The sequence below is a fragment of the Eleutherodactylus coqui genome, chromosome 5, assembly GCF_035609145.1.
Source record: "Eleutherodactylus coqui strain aEleCoq1 chromosome 5, aEleCoq1.hap1, whole genome shotgun sequence".
Lineage (NCBI taxonomy): Eukaryota > Metazoa > Chordata > Amphibia > Anura > Eleutherodactylidae > Eleutherodactylus > Eleutherodactylus coqui.
In genome coordinates, this window is record NC_089841.1 from 69,888,472 (window position 1) to 69,895,005 (window position 6,534).

A 6,534-nucleotide genomic window follows, 5' to 3' on the forward strand; every position below is an offset into this window, starting at 1 on the left:
TTCCCCGATATACAGTGCTCAATGAGCACTGTCTGGGCAAAGTGAAAGTAAGAAGTTCTTTCACTACGGGAGGCATATTACCACTTTCAGCCGCAGTTCTCCGGCGTGGCCGATTCAGCCAATCAGCTGGCTGGAATCGGCACCACGTGACTCAGCGGCGTGCCCGCGCATTGCCGTGCACGATGAGCTGTGCCCGCGAGTCACGTGAGCTGTGACGTCACCGAGCCTTGCATTTGCCCGCGAATTCTGACCACTCTTCATCTACAGAGGAAGCAAGCTGATGGTTGGACGCCTTTTTCCCAATTTACAAGATGGGAGAGTAAGATTTGTGCGCTACGTGTGGTGAGTACCCACCTGAGATTTGCGCGCTGTGCGCTATGTGTGGAGACGCGGTCACCTGAGATTTGCGCGCTACGTGTGGAGACGCGGTCACCTGAGATTTGCGCGCTACGTGTGGAGACGCGGTCACCTGAGATTTGTGCGCTACGTGTGAAGACGCGGTCACCTGAGATTTGCGCGCTGTGCGCTACGTGTGGAGACGCGCTCACCTGAGATTTGTGCGCTACGTGTGGAGACGCGGTCACCTGAGATTTGCGCGCTGCGCGCTACGTGTGGAGACGCGGTCACCTAAGATTTGTGCTCTACGTGTGAAGACGCGGTCGCCTGAGATTTGCGCGCTGTGCACTACGTGTGGAGACGCGGTCACCTGAGATTTGTGCGCTACGTGTGAAGTCGCGGTCACCTGAGATTTGCGCGCTGTGTGCTACGTGTGGGGACGCGGTCACCTGAGATTTGCGCACTACGTGTGAAGACGCGGTCACCTGAGATTTGCGCGCTGTGCGCTACGTGTGGAGACGCGCTCACCTGAGATTTGTGCGCTACGTGTGGAGACGCGGTCACCTGAGATTTGCGCGCTGTGCGCTACGTGTGGAGACGCGGTCACCTGAGATTTGCGCGCTACGTGTGGAGACGCTGTCACCTGAGATTTGCGCGCTACGTGTGGAGACGCGGTCACCTGAGATTTGTGCGCTACGTGTGAAGATGCGGTCACCTGAGATTTGCGCGCTGTGCGCTACGTGTGGAGACGCGCTCACCTGAGATTTGCGCGCTGCGCACTACGTGTGGAGACGCGGTCACCTGAGATTTGCGCGCTGTGCGCTACGTGTGGAGACGCGGTCACCTGAGATTTGCGCGCTGTGCGCTACGTGTGGAGACGCGGTCACCTGAGATTTGCGCGCTGTGCGCTACGTGTGGAGACGCGGTCACCTGAGATTTGCGCGCTGTGCGCTACGTGTGGAGACGCGGTCACCTGAGATTTGCGCGCTGTGCGCTACGTGTGGAGACGCGGTCACCTGAGATTTGCGCGCTGTGCGCTACGTGTGAAGACACGCTCACCTGAGATTTGCGCGCTGTGCGCTACGTGTGGAGACGTGGTCACCTGAGATTTGCGCGCTGTGCGCTACGTGTGGAGACGCGGTCACCTGAGATTTCCGCGCTGTGCGTGGAAACGCGCTCACCTGAGATTTGCGCGCTGTGCGCTACGTGTGAAGACACGCTCACCTGAGATTTGCGCGCTGTGCGCTACGTGTGGAGACGCGGTCACCTGAGATTTGCGCGCTGTGCGCTACGTGTGGAGATGCGGTCACCTGAGATTTGTGCGCTACGCGTGGAGATGCGCTCACCTGAGATTTGCGCGCTGTGCGCTACGCGTGAAGACACGCTCACCTGAGATTTGCGCGCTGTGCGCTACGTGTGGAGACGCGGTCACCTGAGATTTGTGCGCTACGTGTGGAGATGCGGTCACCTGAGATTTCCGCGCTGTGCGCTACGTGTGGAGACGTGGTCACCTGAGATTCGTGCGCTACATGTGAAGACGCGGTCACCTGAGATTTGCGCGCTACGCGTGGAGACACGCTCACCTGAGATTTGCGCGCTGTGCGCTACGTGTGAAGACACGCTCACCTGAGATTTGCACGCTGTGCGCTACGTGTGGAGACGCGGTCACCTGAGATTTGCGCGCTGCACGCTACGTGTGGAGACGGGCCACCTGAGATTTGCGCGCTGTGCCCTACGTGTGGAGACGTGGTCACCTGAGATTTGCGCGCTGTGCGCTACGTGTGGAGACGCGGTCACCTGAGATTTACGCGCTACGTGTGGAGACGCGGTCAGCTGAGATTTGCGCGCTGTGCGCTACGTGTGGAGACGCGGTCACCTGAGATTTGCGCGCTGTGCGCTACGTGTGGAGACGCGGTCACCTGAGATTTGCGCGCTGTGCGCTACGTGTGGAGACGCGGTCACCTGAGATTTGCGCGCTGTGCGCTACGTGTGGAGACGCGGTCACCTGAGTTTTGCGCGCTGTGCGCTACGTGTGGAGACGCGGTCACCTGAGATTTGTGCGCTACGTGTGGAGACGCGGTCACCTGAGATTTGTGCGCTACGTGTGGAGACGCGGCCACCTGAGATTCGTGCGCTACGTGTGGAGACGCGGCCACCTGAGATTCGTGCGCTACGTGTGAAGACGCGGTCACCTGACATTTACGCGCTACGTGTGGAGACACGGTCAGCTGAGATTTGCACGCTGTGCGCTACGTGTGTAGACACGGTCAGCTGAGATTTGCACGCTGTGCGCTACGTGTGTAGACGCGGTCACCTGAGATTTGCGCGCTGTGTGCTACGTGTGGAGACGCGCTCACCTGAGATTTGTGCGCTACGTGTGGAGACGCGCTCACCTGAGATTTGCGCGCTGCGCGCTACGTGTGGAGACGCGGCCACCTGAGATTTGTGCGCTACGTGTGGAGACGCGGCCACCTGAGATTTGCGCGCTACGTGTGGAGACGCGGCCACCTGAGATTTGCGCGCTGCGCGCTACGTGTGGAGACGCGGCCACCTGAGATTTGCGCGCTACGTGTGGTCACGCGGCCACCAGAGATTTGTGCGCTACGTGTGGAGACGCGGCCACCTGACATTTGTGCGCTACGTGTGGAGACGTGGCCACCTGAGATTTGCGCGCTACATGTGGAGACGCGGTCACCTGAGATTTGCGCGCTGTGCGCTACGTGTGGAGACGCGCTCACCTGAGATTTGTGCGCTACGTGTGGAGACGCGGTCACCTGAGATTTGCGCGCTGTGCGCTACGTGTGGAGACGCCACCCGAGATTTGTGCGCCTTATTGCAAAATTACGTGTGGAGATGATCCTGACATTTGGACGCGTTTCGAGAAGAATTTCGCTTCGCTCGGACACCATCTGACATCACTCAGCGAGGTAAGCTGCTGCATCTGCCAAAATTTTCATCGCGTGCATCTGCTCATATGCGCATATTTGCAGGTTTTCTCCTGCATCACCTGATATGTGCATATTTGCAGGTTTTTGCTTGCATGTGGTGATATGCTCTCCGTTTTCCACAGGACGACTCGTGTGGAGAGGAACCTGACATTTGGCTGCGTTTTGTACAATGTACGGAACCGGAGATTGGCGTTTTAGGTGCTGATCTCACATTTGCCCCCCGCCTTTTGGAGAGGACGACTCTTCTGGAGAGGAATTTCGCTTCGCTAGGACACCACCTGACGTCACTCGGCGAGGTAAGCTGCTGCATCTGCCAAATTTTTCATTGCTTGCATCTGCTCATATGTACATTCATGCGTGTATCTGTGCATGCGTGTATGTGTGCATGCATGTATGTATGTGTGCATGCGCGTATGTGTGCATGCGTGTATGTATGTGTGCATGCGCGTATGTGTGCATGCGTGCGTGTATGCGTGCGTGCATGTGTGCGTGCATGTGTGCTTGCATGCATGTGTACGTGCATGCGTGCGTGCATGCATGCATGTATATATACATGCGTGTATGTATGTATACATGCGTGCGTGTATGTATGTATACATGCGTGCGTGTATGTATGTATACATGCGTGCGTGCATGTATACGTACGTGCGTGCATGTGTGCGTGCATGTATGCGTGCGTGCATGTATGCGTGCGTGCATGTATACGTGCGTGCGCGCATGTGTGTATACGTGCGCGCATGTGTGTATACGTGCGCGCATGTGTGTATGTATAATTCTTCTAACCTGGTTGGGGGAGTAGTGGTCATTGTAAGTGGGTTGAGCGGATCTAGGAATCAGTAATACTGGTGGGATGTGACTGTTAACCTGCTGATTTCTCGTCATTTCCTGCAGATCTGACGTCCTTGAGAACGGGAAGGCTGGCAGACAGTGAAGAGACCCTCGACGTTCAGCAATCTTGAAACCCTTCTTTTTATGAACTTTTTTTTCCCAGTGACTCCCTTTTTTTTAATACGCTTTTTAAAAAAAAAATAATTATGACGGAGGATCCTGAAAAACTGCGCAATATTTTACTGCAATGCAGTAAACAGAGAAGACCCATAAACACAGCGGCCTTTTGACTATATCACGGAATGAACCTTGGTGTAACATCCACACTAGCAATAAATTATAAAATCTGAATTGGGTGGAGTCTGTCTGGTTTTCACTATACGTTGCAGTTGGTGGTGTGCCCTGTCCTGCTCCTGATGCAGTTGGCGGTGTGCCCTGTCCTGCTCCTGATGCAGTTGGCGGTGTGCCCTGTCCTGCTCCTGATGCAGTTGGCGGTGTCTGTTATGTGGCATGTGTATGACTCCTGTTCTGTGGTGTGGCTCCTCGGATCTGCTAGGGCCCAGTTCTTAAGATCGCTGGGCCGTCCTCTTACTGGGCTGATGTCCCCGCTTAGGTAGGGCCACTGTCATCCTCCCTGTAGCACAGGCTTGGTTGCCTGGATTCTGTGTGACTCTCCTGTGTTCCCTGTGTGCGTGTATACTACTAGACTACCACTCCTTTAGTCACGATCGTGTGGGCCCTCTGCTTTATCTGCTCACACGATTGTAACAGTCTGTTCAGAAAGCCACTGACTACTCCTTTCTTTTTGGGCCCAGTGGTGCATACAGACATAACATTAGGGCCACAATGTGTATACTTGTGAGCACGAGACAAAACAGGGGTATCCATTTCAGAGGTTCAATCCTCCTTTTGATGCGCAATATAGAAAAAAAAAAGGTCTTGAAAAGGACATGTTTTCTAAAAATTAAATATTATTTGGTCTCCTAAATTGCCTTAATTCCTAAAAATAAATGTGGGGTCAAAATACTCCTGACCCTCTCACACCCTCTCCTGACCCACACGTAGCGCGCAAATCTCAGGTGGCCGCGTCTCCACACGTAGCGCGCAAATCTCAGGTGGCCGCGTCTCCACACGTAGCGCGCAAATCTCAGGTGGCCGCGTCTCCACACGTAGCGCGCAGCGCGCAAATCTCAGGTGACCGCGTCTCCACACGTAGCGCACAGCGCGCAAATATCAGGTGACCGCGTCTTCACACGTAGCGCACAGCGCGCAAATCTCAGGTGACGGCATCTCCACACGTAGCGCACAGCGCACAAATCTCAGGTGACCGCGTCTTCACACGTAGCGCACAGCGCGCAAATCTCAGATGACCGCGTCTCCACACGTAGCGCACAACGCACAAATCTCAGGTGGGTACTCACCACACGTAGCGCACAAATCTTACTCTCCCATCTTGTAAATTGGGAAAAAGGTGTCCAACCATCAGCTTGCTTCCTCTGTAGATGAAGAGTGGTCAGAATGCAAGGCTCGGTGACGTCACAGCTCACGTGACTCGCGGGCACAGCTCATCGTGCACGGCAATGCGCGGGCACGCCGCTGAGTCACGTGGTGCTGATTCCAGCCAGCTGGTTGGCTGAATCGGCCGCGCCGGAGAACTGCGGCTGAAAGTGGTAATATGCCTACGGGAGCCTCGGGGGGTTATGTGACCTCCCGGGATTCCCTTCTATGCAGAGCTGGAGGGTCAGACTTAGACCCTGGCAGCTCTGCAGGTGACTAATGTCACCACAGGGGTTGCTATCCCCTGCAACTGGGGATCCTATGGATGCCCCTAGCTACAGAGGGAAAATGTCAAATAAAGTTAAAAAAAAAAAAAAAGTGAGTGTCTCCCTGAGGTCTTATATGACGTCATGGGGGACACAGATAGTAAAAAACACAATTACATACATCAGTAAGACAAAATAACAGAATAAAACAACAATACATACATAAGAAAGAGAATAACAAAGCAGACGCCAACAAAAACCGTCGCCGTATGCGCCCTATAAACCAAAACCATACATACTATATATCAAAATGTCCGAAATAAATAGAGGAACCCATTTCCATACTTTATTTTAGTGTAAATATAAAAATAATTTTAAAAAAAACCTATAAATGTTAAAAAAAATCATTTTTTTTTTAGCATTTTACCCCCAATAAAACTAAAAAACGGAAAAAAAAGTCAGTGAAAAAGATATTAAAAAAATAGTCCTATATGTCATGGAAAAAAAACGCAGCAAAAATAATTTTGGTAGCTAAAGAAAAAAAATAGAGCAGTAAAACCGCCACATGGGTAAAATCCCTAAAAAGTGTCTGGTCCTTAAGGTACAAAACAACCTGGTCCTTAAGGGGTTAAATCCACATGTGGTTCTAGATAGTGTAT

General features: G+C 53.3%; 1 long non-coding RNA gene across 1 annotated transcript; it reads left to right on the plus strand.

The window, feature by feature from the left end:
• The first annotated feature begins 3,197 nt into the window (after positions 1–3,197).
• Positions 3,198–4,343, plus strand: LOC136626895 (uncharacterized). Its single transcript, XR_010792707.1, has 3 exons — positions 3,198–3,263; positions 3,407–3,580; positions 4,176–4,343. It is a non-coding gene; the product is annotated as an uncharacterized lncRNA (long non-coding RNA).
• The last annotated feature ends 2,191 nt before the right edge of the window (positions 4,344–6,534 follow it).